The 17,155-nt window shown below is 34.6% G+C and overlaps 2 long non-coding RNA genes across 2 annotated transcripts in view; one reads left to right on the top strand and one right to left on the bottom strand.

Annotated features, from left to right (window-relative positions):
- Positions 1-365: 365 nt before the first annotated feature.
- The window catches only part of LOC125326340, a 92,071-nt gene continuing 75,281 nt past the window's right edge, over positions 366-17,155 (bottom strand). Inside the window, exon 3 of the long non-coding RNA XR_007203768.1 lies at positions 366-489. This is a non-coding gene — a long non-coding RNA (uncharacterized LOC125326340). The remainder of the gene's footprint in view (positions 490-17,155) is intronic.
- On the top strand, positions 13,118-15,847 carry LOC125326341. Its single transcript, XR_007203769.1, has 3 exons — positions 13,118-13,219; positions 13,349-13,407; positions 15,789-15,847. It is a non-coding gene; the product is annotated as an uncharacterized LOC125326341 (long non-coding RNA).

Genomic DNA, 17,155 nt, shown 5'->3' with positions numbered 1-17,155 from the left:
AACATTGGTGTGATGTGAACACATTTTCATTCCGAATCCAAAAACCAGCACTGTAACAGCTACCGAGAAGAAACGGATGAAAGCAGGAGAGTAACAAATGAGTTCAGAAATGATGTGGCACTCTTTCCATTCTGATTTTAGGGACAAAATCCTGCCATGTTCAGTGTTTTAAGCATTCTGTTTTTTTTCTCATGTCTCTTATGAAAATATATATAATTTTCAGGGTTTGGTTTTTTTTTTTTTTTTTGTATGTGTCTTTCCCCCTTCCTCCTCCCCAGTTCTGAAGAAAATGTATTTTAGAAGGTGTTTGTTTCCTAGGCAATAAGTATTTGCCATTCAGCCACTTGGCTGCTGTGTTTGTTTGCTTACCCTTTGGATCAACATCTGTCTAGCAGCTTTTAGTGTGCTGGCTTGCCATGCAGTGGAGAATGAGTTCTCCTTCCAAAACCCCTCTTGAATTTGGGTATGTTGGTCTCACTGGAGGAAATCCTGGGGAGAAACAGCAGCAGTGTGAGTCATCCTCCTCGAGGTGTTTTTCAAATGGGAGCTTTGTGAAAGTTGTACTGTGCTGCTTGCTCTCCCAGCACAGCGAAGCAGAAGCTGCTGTGTGTAGGAAGAAACGAGGAACTTGTCACAGGTAATACAAAGACTTTTGAATGAAGTTTGTAAGGAGCAATTAATTCCACAGTGGTTTACTCAACCAACAGAGAGAACAATACCACAGGGCTCAGCCACCTCATCTGAAGTTATGAACTACTTTTCAACATTAAAAGGTATAATGAGTTTTTTTTTTATTGAAAGATATCATTCTATAAGGACCTCAGGTTTATTATAAACAATATTAGCTTCTGAAAAGAAATCTACCAAACTGTTCCTGCTCATCGCTTTGGCCTCTCCATATAAGCCATTCTTCAGTGCATCACTTTTCTGTTTACCTTTGTGTTTAATTTATGTATGCATTAACGCAGAGCTTAACAAAAACTAATATAACATAATCTATTTTTATTTTATTATGTCAGTCCTACAGAAAAAAGGTGTTTCTTCTGCTTAAGCCTATAGCAGTTACAAAGCAAGATGAAACTTCAAAAATTAAACTGAAGAAGCTTTACTGTCTAAATTAATACCCATTAAATTATACTGTTAGTTTGCACAGCTTGAAGTTTTAGATTTTACTCAAGATCATTACTGCAAAATAAAAACAAACAAATACAAATAGTGAAACACACTAACAGCTTAAACTTGCAAGGTACTTGGAGCACTCATGGCTTTTATTATTAATTTATTTCCTTAGAATAACTGAGATGCTGATAGTAATAAATTTGTATTACTTTAGATCATTTAAGTAATTTTTTTTCTTTGTTCTAATTAAATTAATTTTATGACTGTTAATTTTATTAGTTAAAGAATTCTTGTAGCCATTTGGTTTTAGTCCTTCAAAGTCATCATTAGCTTAGGTTATCCAGTTGGAAATTACAGCTGCAGTGTGAGACATCATGGGCTAGTGACTACAATAGAACTTTCAGATCTTTGAAATATGCATTATAATAAATGCATATTTCAAAGATAATAAATAACAAAACTCCAACTTATTCATACTGGCAAAGATATATTTCTTTAATCCTTCATTGATTTGATTATAGTATGACTAAATTTCCATACAGTGGAAATTATTTGTCTTGGGAAAATAAAGGTAATTAATAATAATAATATTAATAATTTAATTTAATTTTTAATTTAATAAAAAATAATATAGGAAACTGGGCTTCACATAGGTGAGTCATTCTGAGGTGAGTTTTCTGTGTGTCAAAAGTAAAGTGGCAAAGCAAGCAGGGGGTCTCCCTGGCTTTTACTCCTGGATCTTGTCTGGGATACCACTCATGGAGTTAACTGTGTGTTGAAGCTGTGTTGGCAGATATGAGGCTAAGGTAAATGTTTGTGAGGGGAATGGACACTGATGAATACCTAAAGGTGTGTTGGGGGAAAATGTGTTATGTTACAGCCTGAACGTCTAAATATTTCTGCTGAGTGTATATTCCTTTGTATACAGTAAGTTGAACTATGGATATGGTTCATCTGTTGTATGATAAGTGTAAAAGCTGAAGGAATCAGATATGTTATATGTGTTCTCTGGAGTTTTAATTGATGTTTCTGTGCACACCACACAGAAAATATCATACTTCTCTAGATAGGGACAAACCCATTTACACTCTCAACTACTTCTAAAGACATTTGGCTGTTTATTAAGCTCTGCAGATTACTTATAAGACAAGAAGATAGACAAATGGAGTATGCTCATAATTTTGATCTGAAATTTCTTTGCTGATTAATAATTTGCTAAGGCAGGATCAGAGCTCTATCTCACTGTGTAGAGCTAAGATCAGAAGAAAGCCAACAATCTGCTCAAGATCCCATAGCTGGTCATGTAAACCTCTGCTGTGGCCCCTTTAACCATACCAGAAAATAAAGCTATAAAAGATTATTAAAATATATCTGGAGAACAGGATCAAGTCCAGCAAATAGTGCTTGTAGATCCTATGTAGACTGTGCCTACTACTGCTTTCTTATTCTAGTTCATGTCAAGAAATGATTTGGTGTGCTTCTGTAAACCTCTCTACTTTCAGTTTTGTTAAGTGATTTCTTGTTCATTTTCCTTAGAAGCTATTTGGTTTCAGCGAAAATTTATGAAAAGATTAGGTTATGTGGAAAATGAGTATTGAGGAAGGTTGTCCTGATTTTGCCATACTTTTCATTTTCAGAAATATTTGAAATCTTTTTTTGAGAAAAAATAGACTTGTAGTTTATAATGGTTTGGGTTTTGGTGGTGGGTAATGCCTAAAAGAGTACAGCACTTCTGTGATCCATAAGCATAAAATTTTATCTTCTAAATATTGTGCATTAGAACGAGCAAAAAAAAAAATTAAGTTTTAATAGTTAACAGAAGGTAACAGACGTCATTAGAGATAAGTGAAACTGTTCAAATTAGGCTTTGAATTTTCATCTAAATGTGCTATTCCAATATTTACAGAATATTTTCTAATACATGCAGATACTTTCCCTTTTGCATTGTATATGAATATTATCTGTTAAAATAACAGTACATTGTTTAGATAAAAACTAGAAAAATATATCCAAATATGATGGCAATAACCTGGGAGCTGGGAAACACTGATGCTGGGAAATTAGGCTTTTTACCTCTGTTTGAGACATTCAGTATTGTCAGTCTCGCAGAGGAAGACAAGGACAGTATCTTCAGAGTCATTGGTGCATATTTAGTATACTGTACTGGTTCATTAGCTGATGTAGGAGGAAATGTTTTTATCAATAAAAATTGAGTAGTGAGAAGTTAATATATATAAAGAGAAAAAAATCATTGTTCTAAGTCTTTTAGAGTGAAGTCTGTGATGTTCCGGGCTTCACCTGGAAATCTTGCTGTGCATCTGCCTGTAGGATATTCAGCTCTAATTCAAAAACAGCCATGAGAAATGTGTCATTGCTTTTGGAAGGAAAAATTAAGTACTATATATGCAGCCCATTAGTGTACTACATACAAAATTGAAAATGTTTCAGTATGACACCTGCTCTTTTTGTATCCTACTGTTTATTTATTTTATCTGTAACTGTAATATAGTTTTTTAAATCTGTGATACATATTCTTCATAATTTCTCATTTGTCATTAATCAACATATATATAACAACCTTTGACATCTCTAATTTTTTTCTTTGCTCTCTGCAGCTGAAGAGGGAAAAAATACATTCTTTGTTGCCTTAAACACCTTAGAGCAAAAAGTGCAAAATCTAAAAGATTTTTCCCTGAAGATAAAAGCAAAAGTTTTGGAAATAGACTGTGAAACTTGTTTAAAAGTAAAACTTGTTTAAAAATTACAAAACAAGAAAGCCCTGGTTATTTGGTATACGCAAAAGGCCAGACTATGAAAGTTGTTTATCTATTTTCCTCACTTTGAAAGCAATGGGAATTAGATAGCTAAGTGCCTTTTGAAGTCTGACCCAAACATCCTAGGTGAAATTGTGTCAAAATCTCAAGAAAAGCTACTTGTTTTACCCCTTTCAGCTCTGTGACTTTAGAGTAGCTGAACTGAGGTCAACAGTTAAAGTGCTTCAAGTTGTCTGTGGAGGAGTGTGTTTGTCTTGGGGAAACTACACTGTAAATGCAAATTTTGCTCTCTATTTCCAAAGTACTCATCATCAAAACATCTCTCAATGACTCAAAAACTCTAAGGAGCTCATTGCTCAGACTTGTCTCTGTTGTAGACAGAAATACTTGGATTTAAAAATTGTAAGTAGGGGGTATGTTTCTTTACATGTATGCACCTGGTCAGTCCTTCATTTGCAGCAAAGTTCACGATACAGACTTCTGTATGGAATGTTATTCCTTCCTGCTGTGGAACAAAGTAACTGAGCAAGGAGAAAACATCTGCAAATTGAATTCCACAGTTCCTTATGGAAAAATATTCCAAAGTAATACATTATGCTTGAAAGCAATGGTTTTTTCTTCTCTGATTTTATGGGATGAGACTACTTGAAGGTGGCTTTTTTCTTCAAGCCTATCCTTTCTTTGGTATACTTTTGATGATTTCTGTCCATACTTGTATGTACTACCCAAGCTCTTCTTAGAAGGGACTTTTTCAGTGTTTCAAAATATATTCTCAGCCAATAAAAACTAATACCCTAACACATTTTTTTTAAAATATATCCTTTACCATTTGTCCCTCATGATATATATTTTATAGGAATTCTTTGGACCTTAGAGAGGAATTGATGTTTGCTACTGATAAGGAGCTGAGCAAGTAATTCAGCTGAGTACTGTGTCTAAAAATCACATCATTTATATTTTCTTGCTTTGGCTGTATGAAGCATTGATATTTTTTGTTGTTATCATGCTTATTACACTGTTTTAATCTCTTTGTTACATTCTTCATCCGCTTCAGCAATAGTTATGTATGCCCCAAAGAACATAGATTATCTGAGCTTTATGTCAGCACAATTCACATTAAAAATGTTAATTTTTTCCTTGTGCTATACAGAGTGTAAAACACACTGAACTCTCATAGAGGAAGGTTGTGACAACTGTTGTCTTGTTTGCACAGCCAATAGATTTTATAAAGTCTTTACTGCTCCCTTTTTCATGTTCTGGATTGCATTGTCCAGGTGACCATTTACTGCCATTTTTTCTGGTTACTTACGATCTCACTTGAATGGAAGGTCTGTATCATTTTCTTTCTTCCAAATGTGACTTTCTGAGGCTCTTGGCTCATCACTTGTTTCACAGACTATAATCACCTGATCTATTAAGTTGAAATTTTGTCTAAAACTACTTCTCCACATTTGACACACTGTCAGCAGAGGATGTCAGGTTCTGTGTTACATCCAAGAGAATGTGCAATGTCAAGTGACTCTTCTTGTAGAAGTAGCACACATCCATTTTATGTTGTCTTTTCTTGCATGCAATGGCAGTGGCTGAAAAACACTTCTCAAATGGCCTTCATCCATGTGGATAGCTAATTGTTTGTGTTTCATTCCCACTGAGTCAGGAGAATCTTTTGCTTAGCATACAAGAAAATAGGGACCACAAGGAATCTAACCAAACTGATGAAATAAGATGGTTGAGAAAACTGTAATATTTATCCAAAAAGGAATTCCCTGGCCCACACTCACCTCTAGTGTTATGCTGTTGCTTAGAAAAATCGTAGATTCCTGTCTTTAGTTGCTTATTTATATAGTTGCATATTTATATAAATATATACATATGGATATGGGGTGCTCTACATCCCCAAGTCTCTCAATTCTTTTCTCTCTGAAAGCCCAGCATGAACTATTTATGTCAAAATGTCACGTGCATTACACCATTATTTGACTGAAATAATCTAGTCTAATTGAAACAACTGGAAGCTAAAGAATAGACATTATATATATAACAGTGGCTTTAGAGGGGGAGAAAAAATTTCTTGTAGCCCATAGCACAAGCAGTTTTCAAAAATATAAGCTTTCACAAGGTACTGTTAGGAATTAAACTATTAAGAACTAAAGTAAGAAACACATCTTAATATGAAAATTTATTTAAATCCACATCCAAATAAAACCACCCCAAAAAACCAAACCTTGCCTCCAACCCTAAAAGTTGAGCCAACCCTATATAATTTGTTCAGAGCTCATTTCTTCGTTGAATTTCTCTGGTAGACTTCTCTTGAGTTTCGTTACAGGAGTGAGTGAGCTGATGTACTTAAGCCTGTTAAAATATGGATGGGAGCAATTTCACTCTATTAACATTTAAGCAATGCATTGGAAGTACAGTTGTACCTTACAGGATGGTGTAAGTCCTGGTATAAGAGAATAGATGAATTATAAAATAAATTTGGTGGCAAACGGTCCTTGAAAAGTATTCATTTGATCACATTTTTTTTTACATGATTCCTATGCTGCTTAGCAAAGCCAGTGAAGTTATTTTTTAGCCATCAGAGAACAAGAAGGACAGAAGTCTGCTAAGCAACCTCTCTTATGCTGCATGCCGTGCTACAAAATAGCTGTTTAATAGGTAAGCAGATCTTTCCCACTTAATTATAAGACAAACAGGTGTGTGGAGATGGAGGAGGTGGAAAAAGCTGATAAAATTCTTTAGGAAGGGAGGAAAGAAGGAATTCAGCTGTATCTGAATTGTACCACAGCTTCTATTAGTAAAACCATTTGTTTCAAGTAAGCTGTAAGATTTTTTGTTGGGAATTGGGTTGCAAATGCCTAAAAAAAAAACCAAAAACGTTTTAGGTTTTTCTGTAGAAAGACATTTGCCTTTGAGAAGAATGTCCAGAGCTACAAGTCATTTAATTTAGCTGTTTATAATCAAGGAAATGAAAGGAAGACCAGAGACTATGGTAATATACTGATGAGTACTATGGAAAATTCCTGAATTTAAATTTGCATATTTTTTTCTTGGGCACTGCACTTCTGTATTCATAAAGCAGAATGAAATAAGAACTGCATTCCATGCATAAGGAATTTCTTTCTCTTTACTTTAGTGTAAGTCAGCATTGAAAGAGACAACATCCAGATGACAACATCACTTTTCCTTTTTCTCTGTAGGTCAACTCATTCATTATTTTTGGAAACTCTGATCAGTATGTATTCTTGACAAATGCTGTTTATCTCCAGACATTAGAAAGAAAATAGGAAAGCAGCTCTAAAGAGTTGGCATGACATTCGTAAGGAAATAGGAAAGCAGCTCTAAAGAGCATGAGCCAGAAATGAATGACTTAGATTTTATTTTTCTCCAGTTACAAATTGACATTGCTTTCTCAGTGAGGATGAGAGAATGTGCAGGATCTGGCCCTTGTTCAGGAAAGCCTCTTATCAAAACTTGATGTACTGAATTATTTCTCTGCCCCTCTCGTTCATGTAATGCTTCTAAAATATTTGAATGGTGTGTTTTTGTATCGGTGAAATTACAAACTAGATGCTGAGACGATCAAAGGTTGGAGTGTACTGTTGAACATACATGTATTAGCCCTGCAGGGGTAGGTAGAAGTTTCATATACAAATACAGTGACTGAATTTAGTTCACAGTGTGTAAATGGACCGCTGAGAACATTTTTATGTTGCACCCTGATGCCCTGTAATGCATTCATACTGCGATGCTCATTTGTTGTGCCACGGTCATGTTGTATCCCTGAGAATTTTTTCAGTGGCCTTCATCTACAGATGAAGAAAAACAGGGTATGTTAAATAAATGCAGTGGGAGTTTTTCAAATGACTAAGAGATAAATTAAGTAATCAGCATTTCACCTGCGGTACAAAAATGGATTAGGAACACTACAGGGTAGGTTTTCAGCATATAAAGACTCTGAGTAGCTGCAATCTTTGATAATGATGAGAGTTGAATATTTAATTCCCTGTGTGCCTTACTGAGAATTAGTTAGTAGCTATATGGGACTTGAGATCAGCTAAAGCTGTCTGCAGCTCCAAGTTTTAATTTCCTAAAGTTGTGAATACTTTTTCTTTTGGCTTACAGATCTGTAGACACTCTGCTCCGATATTATACATGCAAATTGAGTCTAACTGGATCTTTCTTTCTCAGTCTGAGCTGATGAGAAAAGCCCCATGATAACCATATGTTACACTATCTCTGTAAAGGGAGCAAGGGGATATTCTGTACTTTTCGTTACTGTCACTGGATATGTAACTTTTTCCTGAACTGCATATTTAGGTACCCATGGAGAACTGGATTTACAGTCCTGTGTTTCCTTAGATACAGTGATTTTGCTCTGAAAACAAAAGATTTTAAGACACAAAACAGAATATTCTGTGCAACTGTGAGGGGACAAATATGTCTCAATAGCTGAAAATGCATCATAAAGTTAGTTTTTCCAGCTTTCATGAAAAAATGTGTATTTGTCTCCTTTATCATTTTCTTTGCTCTTCTGAAATGAAGGATAATAGATTCTCTGGGAATTTTTTTTGTTTTTCAGGATTTATGTTAAAGACTGGTGTAGGTAGCTTCAAATAGCTTCAGTAGTGTTTACTTGCTACTCCTGTTTACTGAGAAAGCATTCCCTATAGTTCTCTCTCACAAAACTTCAAAAGTTTTCCCCATTCATGAAAATTCTGTATGTTTTTCCACTGCACATTGTTTTCCTGTTCCGGTAGTTAGTTTGAAATGTGGTATGACTATTTTCAGACAAATAGAGATTTTCTGATTTTCTGTTTCAAAATTTTGCTATGTGGTTAACATTTTTATTTTATCTCATTTTTCTGAGCAACCTGTGTGTTTTGTGAAAATGAGAAAAAAGTTGCCAATCAGGCTTTATCAAGCTGGGACTAAAATTATGGAGATTGTACACAAGAATAGTAGCTATTTGTTTTTTATCTCTTGCTTTGTAGATCGTGCTCAACATTGTTGTAGCTGACCTAAGACTTCTAAAGGTTTTAAATACCTTCTTGAATATAATGCCTAAGGTTTTACATAGACATTAAAAAAAATGCTAAAGAGAAAAATTGTTTCCCTTTTTTTGCTATGCACATTAAGATCATACCTAAAAAAATTATATTTTGAAACAAAAGTTTAGACAATATTTCCATAACTCATAAAAATGTTAAGAACTATAGAATTACAGAAGAATTGGCATATATTTATTGGCATATATTGGAATATCTTTTCTGAGGGGAGACCTTATAATTCTCTACAGCTCCCTGAAAGGAGGGTGAAGTGAGGTAGGGTTAATCTTCTCCCAGGTAACAAGTGAAAGAACAAGAGGAAATGACCTCAAGCTGCACCAGGGGAGGTTGAGGCTGGACATCAGGAAGAATTTCTTCACAAAGAGGGTTGTAAATTGTTGGAGCAGGCTGCCCAGGGAGGTCATGAAGTCACCATTGCTGGAATTATGTGAGAAATGACTGGAAATGGCACTTAGTGCTGTGGTTTAGTTGACATGGTGGTGATCTGTCAAAGGTTGGACTCGATGACCTTGGAGGACTTTTATGACCTTAATGGTTATGTGATATTTTATATTGATTTAAACTATGGTATAGTTAAACTTAAAAAAACAGGGGGAGAAGATCAAGTTGAAGAGATAGATTATATGAATTTTGGAGGATTAATAAAATGTAGAATATTTAATGGAGTAAATGTGTTGTGAGAATCAAGAAGAACTCAAGATGACCTTGCCTGCTGAGGAGACACCATTTTAGTTGTAGAAACAATAGGTTTTTGCAATTTTTCTGTTTTGCCAGAGAAGCAGAAGTTTTGCAGTCACACAGAATTTCTGTCTCTAATACATTTTAGATGCATTTTGGTCATAGGAACTTGTTTTGACCATATTTGACAATGCATTAAAGTGTCAAAAGCAAAATCACATTGAAATAAGCAGATGGATTACATGCCCAAATGAGAGAAATGCTGTATTACTTGGTTATCCAGTAAAAATGTGATAAATGTCCTAGGCTCAGGAGAGGTTTACTGGGAGCTCACATCTTCAATACACATCAAGGTCAATCAACTACAGGTCACAAATCTATAAGATACCAGTCTTCATTAGAGCTCGTAGGATTGCTTTTGTGTTATTGTTTGGAAGTAAGGCTTAGTAAGACTTTTCTGTAAAGATGTTTTCTTTACTGGTTCACAGACAGATGATGTTTCTGTCAATTGGATATCAGTAGTTTTGTTGCCTGGCTTAAATTTTCTTCTTAAAGTATTAGCTTGAAATAACAGCAGCATAGATTTTAGAGAGCATAGGGGCAAATATTCCAAGGGAATGTGAGAGGGTAATTTGTATAGGGCAGAGAAAATGAAGGCACAAGGAGGAGACAGGAGGGCAGTGAGGGCATAGTTAGTGGGACATTTTTCTGCTTAAAACAGAGGCATGTAATTGCATATCTTGTCATCAGGTTGTTTGTAGGTGTTTAGTTTGCTGCAGTATGTTATCTCTTTCTTCAGTTAGTGCGTGCTCTTTCTCAGTTGTTTTGTGTTTAAAATACATTGCATTTGTTACTTTGTGTTAAAAAAAAATATTTTCTCTCCTATGATGTGGCCTGTTTCCCTGGCTTTTGGTAAGGGGGAAGTAAAAGGATGTTGGGGTTTCTTTTTAGTTTTTTGAGTGTTTTTTTGTAGTTTTCTCATTTTGACCTCCAGGAACAAATATGTTGATTGCAACCATCAGGAGAAGCCAACTTCTTGGGGAAAGGTTTTGGGCCAGGGTGGGAGGAGATGAGAGGAGGGAGCTCAGTCTCCAGAATTATTGTGTTGGTGGTCCCTAAGCTGTTTCAGATTTTTTCAAATGACAAGTTGTTAACTGAGGAGTTCAGTAAAATGCACTTGAGGAATAACTGGGTCCAGCATTAAAGGCAATAATTTGGCCTCTTAATGCTAACAAATGAAGTGTATGCTGATCAAAACTGGAAGGGAAAGATTACTATTTCTTCAAAAAATGTGAATTAGGCTGCATTTTTAAAGAGGATTCCTGTCCGCTTGCCACCCTCTTTTAGAAAGAAAAGTTGTGCCCAGGTGGGGCTATTTTGTAAAATCTTTTGATAAAAAGATAGAAGGGTATGATAGGAAGGATTGATTATATTGTTATAATTTGTGTATGTCATTATGAGTTTACTTGTTGGGGAATCTCAGAGCGAAATCATCACATGAACTAGGTAATTCTCAGAACATGAAGATCTGAGTATTTTGACATCAGCCATCCATTGGGTAAATAAATGTTTCCAGATGATTTCTTATGCAAGTTTTTTTTTTTTTTAATCTCTTTTTCCTTTTTTTTCTTCCCCCTTTAGGCATGAACCAGGGCTGATTGCAACAGCTTATCCATATTACAGATAATCTACTAACCACCAAAATAGTCTTCTTGCTTATGATTAAGGTTGTTAAAGCAGTTTTTATTTATCTAAATTTACATCCACTAGCTTATTAATATTCCCACACTGGGTGAATATTATGTATAAGGAGCTGCTTTATCTGGTATGAAAAGAGAATAGTTTTTTCAGACAGATGTTGGTCAAAAATCTTACGTACATTTATTTATAATAATAATATCCAGAGTACCTTAACAGCACCAAACAATGGCTTTAATTCACTTGACATTTTTGTTATTAAATAATCTTAAGAGATATTTCCTTACTGACTATGATGATGACCAGTAGGCTTATTCACTGTTTTTTTGATTTCTTGTATTCCACAGAGGAAAAATTATGAAGGCAATTTGAACTATGGAAAACTATGTCTGCACAAAGTGGGGGAATTTAATATCTACTGTGATGTGACTACCTGTATTAAAACCCAAGGGGGATGAAAGTGAATGGAAAGAAGGAAAATGTCATTTGGGAAGCATTGTTGGCATTTTCAAGATTGCTTATTAAGCATTTTGTTTTAATGAGCACACTAGTAATTTCGTAGGTTTTTGACAATTGTCAATAGTGGTGTCATTCCCAGAGCAGTCACGAGTATTTAGATCCCTGTACTGAGCTTAATCAACTAAAATACATATATTCCCCCTATTTTGCTGTCCAAAAAGCATATTTTTCACTTGTCAAACTCTTTCTTCTTCAGGGCTATTAATCAGTTTGGAAGAGTTAGCTCTTAATAATTTAATTAAGTCTTTGTATTATAGAATATGGCATTAATTTAATTCCTAATTTAAGGTAGTTAAATAACCTTATAGACCTGATTAGGTGAATTACATTGAATATCTGTTGTTGAAATAAATAACATGAGCCCTTGCATAAATGGCATCTAATCTCTGTAATTATGATTTAAATATTAAATATTGCTTTTCTATTTTTTAATGTTCATGTGAGATCTACTTAAATATTCTCTAAAGGACTGCCTTCTAGAAAAGTTGCTGATAGAAATTGATTGTGAAGGGTGAATGTACTTTATGCATTGAATATTATAAGTATGAATAATTTGAGATTAGCACTGGGCTCTAGAAAACACTGGATTAATATTTAAGGAACTGGTTTGCAAAACATTTGAACACGTGCGTAATTCTGAACACGTGTGTGTATAGACTTCTGTTACACACATAAATTTACACATCATAGTGCCTTTTTGAGTCTAAGGCATGTATGACAAATTTCTTAATGACAAAAATGAAAAATATTTTAGGATAACATAAAGACAAACCTTTCCTTGCATATGTTTTGGGGTTTTTTTGTTAAATTACCAAATTCATTCGGAGAAGGATTAAACCAGAACTCTTTATCCCCTGTGATGGCAATATATAACACTGATGAGTTACAGTGCATTGGGTACTTTTCATTTCCACTCAGTTTAGTTTTGCCATTTTAAATTTTATCATTAAATTATTATTAAATTATTATTATTAGATATCATTTTAATGTTATCCGAGTTTGAAAAGCCAGCTTCTTTAATATCTCTTTCTTTCCCACTGTTTGTAAATATGAATCATAGGTATTCTCTATTTTCAAGCCTATTGTCTCACTGTTCCATAAACAAAAAACAAATGGAATTACTGGGATGATAGAACACCCATTTCCATAGTAATTGTCTTTTAACATACCAAACACCATGTCTAGTCTTTTCCCTTTCTGCAGTGCCAGTGGGGTTTTTTTCAGATGGTTTGCTTTCAGGGTTTTATTTTGCAGAAGGAAGAATGGATCTTAGAAGTCTGTGAAGTGCTGGTAGCTGGAGGTGTCTGAGCAGATGGGCTCACTTAACGTGTGTAAAGAGCATAAAAATCAACAGCAGGAATGGTAAACATGCATGAGACTGTGCATCATCACAGATATGTCAACTCCTCTGGTCCCTTCTTAGTCTTTTAAACTGTCCACAAGTTCTTTACTGAGACAGACTTCATAGACTTTTGCTGTTTGCTCTTCCAGATTGCCCTTTGAAGCAAGCACGTCTTGACCTTGGACTGACAAAGGCGTACTCACTAATAGTAAGAAGGGCACGTTCCTTGCTCTCTCTCTGAATAGTGATTGTGTGAAAATCTTGGGATGTTGAGTGGACAAGGCTGTGTTCTCCCACAGATTTTTACCTTTCTCGACATGAGGTTTTCAGTGAGCTGTGACAGACAGAAAGAAAAAAGATAGGAGCACAAGAGAGAAGATCCACTCACACAGATTAGCCTCGATATGCATTGATTAAACACAACAGTAAGAGATTTTAAGAGAGGCTATGTAGCAAAACAATAGATTTTCCATTTTATTACCATATGGAGAAATAAAGAACTTCTATAACTATTTTTATAAATTAAATTAGATAGCCAAAAGTGAAAATTATATGCAATAATAATAAAAAATACTACTTTGTTTTCGAAAGAAGCAGAAGGAAATTTATGGATATTGCTTCTATTTTCCAGCTCCACTAGCTTTCACAGAAAATTCCCTTAATGAAAGATGAAAACTAGATATATATTTTGCATAAATGTGTGACTTTTCAAAAAATGAAGAAGTTATTGGAAGAACCTGAAGTTAGATACTTCTCAGTTTTTCCTTTTCCTTTTATTTTATTTTCCCATTGAGGGAGTTGGGAATTATTTAACTTGAATATCTGCAACTCTGGCAGGTGAAATATTATTTTCACCTACCCACTCCTATTTCTTGAGACATGTACTTGGTACTGCTTTTTTTGTGGTTACAGTATTTTGGGAAGTATCTTTTTTGTTCCTTTGTTGAGCCTCAATTTCAAAGCACCTTGGGCAAAGGCCTTGTTCCACCTATAGTTTTAGTTTCACCTAATCAGCTATTTATTTAGAGCTCCAAAAGATGGGTTTGCATGAATACACACAGAATAGAGTAACAAATCAAGCTGCACAATTAATCTACCTGGATTCCTGTACTGACTTGTTGCCCTCTGGTCCGTACGTTGCATTTCTGCCTGCCTGCCACACCTTACTTCACAGCTGGAAAGTACCAATATCTAAAGCTCATTAGAGCTTGACTCTGTTCTCACATTCACATTTTTAATGATATTTCTTGTAGTCACAAACCTAATGCATTAGTGTCCAGGTGGCATAATAGATGGAGGAAATGTTATCTGGTACTTTCGGAAATACTTCAAATTGTTTGGTTTGGAATATTCTAACTCCAGAAGAACCTTTGCAATATTTAGTCAAAGTTTCTTGAAGCATTAGCTGGAAAGTATGAGTGATACACCCTAGATTGCAATATCAGTAAAATCTGATTAACATTAGAAAGAAATAATTGCATGAACTCACATTTAGTAATTACATTAATAATACAAAAGAAAAAGCAAAGTTGGCATCACATTTGTGTCAACTGCTTTGTCATTCTGGCATAATGTATGTTTAATAATATGTCAGTATCATTTAGTCTCTTACAAGAATATAGATGTCTTCACTTTAACTAATGACCGTAAAAAAGTAATTGAAATGGACTCAACTGCTTTATACCACTGTGGTTCTTTGTACTTCACTTAGTTTATTTCTCCTTTCCCTGTGATTACTTGTAGGTGCTTAAGCAATTTGAGTATGAAGAAATCAACAGAAATAGGCCAATACATATTTAATTTTGACCTATAGCCTCCTTCATGGAATTTAAATCTCTTATGCTTTCAAATTAATGGTAATTTATCTGAATGAAGAATCATGTTAAATATGCCAGCAGTGCAGTTCTGACTAATCAAAGGAAAGTAGTAATTTTGCAAAACTAAGGTTCCTGATTGTGCACCTTTATTTTCATGAGGGTGAAGATGTTTGTGCCCAGACACTTGCACAATCTTCTGCTTACACAATGTGTCTCTGACTGAATATGCATAGGGAGCAGTTGGGTGACCAGTGCCAATCCATCCCCCTTTAACTCATCTTTTCTATTTTTCTTTGAGACAATAATTTGCTCCGAAACAGATCCAAGGATAACTTTGATGGATGTGAAGCTTTGATGATAAATCAAGCTTCAGAGACACATTCATTAAAACAGAATGGCAAGTCTACCATAATAAGAACCAAGTGTCTCAAGTGTCTAGAATGGAAACATCTACAGATGTTCATTCCTAGAATATCTAACCACCTTTGTAGCACCCCAGATAATTTCACCAATCCTTTTTCATAAGGTTGCAGCACAAGATGAACTATAAAGGCCACAATATTTCCTTTCTTTATAGTCTTAGTTTATAATGCCTTTGCCTGAACTCAGGTTTGAAGTCTCTGAGGCAAAAGTTATCTTTTTTTTTCTAGCAATGTCCGTGACTAGAGCTCCTGATGGTTAAATATTACCAACAAAGCATTGAAATGCTGTTCTTCTAGAATATAAAGTAGTTTTGTGGTTGAACTCATTTATTTTAATATTTCTCTTGCAGACTAATAGCATATTCTTCTCAACCAATCAGCCAGTCAACACTAACGACTCAGAGGTAATTTATTTTTTGATATAGGAAACTCATTGGAAGTTACATTTTTATTCAGCAGATGAGCAATCTACTGATGGCTGCAAAATTCATTCTGTAACATGAGACACATAGAAAGTTTTGCAAAAGTAGAGAAGAAAGTGCTATGATGGCTTCATAACAGTTGAGGATTTTATCTCAATCTGAAACTTTATTCTAACTAAGGAAACAGCACTGTCACTACAAGACTATAAATGCAAAATAATGAGATTTTATTTCTCTGTGTACTGTGCTAAACAGACTTTCACTTGGCATTTATTTTCTAGTGCAACATAATAGATTAATATGATGTTTTGGTTTTTGCGTCTGATTCTTGCAAGCTCTTACTGTGGTATAGAATGATTTTGTCATTCAGTAAAAGTTCTACAGAGTTAAGTGTCTAGCAGCAATACAAATTATTTAATTTAATTTGATCTGGAATGCTATTCTGCTCTGATTGAAATACTGCAACTTTATTAACAGTCTAAATTGTTGTTCAGTTGTCTTGAAGAAATAATAATAATAATAACTATAATAATAATTTCATATTGATTCTTCCCTCCAGCTAGTGATAACTGAATTTTCTGTATATCATTGATCAATAACAGTGACATCAATGTTATTACTTACATATACGAGAAAAAACCTACTTCGTTTTGGATTACTTCCATGTATGTGACCACGAGATTTTGGGCTAGAAAAATCGGGGGTTTTTTGTAATAAATCCAATAGGTACAACACGTATCTTTTAATAACATTAAGGAATAAAGGTAAAATCAAGTGCTTTAATGAGTTTCTCGTCAACCCTTCATAAACTCCTTCCACAGAAACAAATGCAGGTTCAGAGAGGCTGGGTCGCACAAGTGATTATGTGCTGGGTGAAATAGTGGCAGGTGGAATGGAAATGAAATCATGTGGAAGAAAAATGAATTATTAAGAAGAAGGAAAAAGATCTTGAGTCACAGCTTTGGGGGGGTACATGTTTGTTGGAAGGCTAATCCATTCTGACCTGTACAGTCCTAGTTAGTAAGTTATATGAAATCTTTCTGGTGTTTGGTTGAGGATTTTTTTTTTGTTTTCTTTCCCTTGTATCCTTCCTTGACCTTTACAGCATAACATAAAGGTCATCTGATGTCTTGAACTAACGGGTGTACTAGGCTATATATTTGCGTAAGCATATGAAAGTTGTTTATATTTCCTAGCTGTGTGTCAAGCAAATGTTGTATATTCATATTCGCAACATTATGCATTGCTGTGGTCCAGAGTTAGAAAATTGATTCATATGGAAATAGCTGAGAGAA

This window comes from Corvus hawaiiensis, chromosome 5 (genome assembly GCF_020740725.1).
Source record: "Corvus hawaiiensis isolate bCorHaw1 chromosome 5, bCorHaw1.pri.cur, whole genome shotgun sequence".
Taxonomy (NCBI): domain Eukaryota; kingdom Metazoa; phylum Chordata; class Aves; order Passeriformes; family Corvidae; genus Corvus; species Corvus hawaiiensis.
Note: the sequence above shows the minus strand (reverse complement) of the source record. Positions and strands in the feature narration are given on the sequence as shown.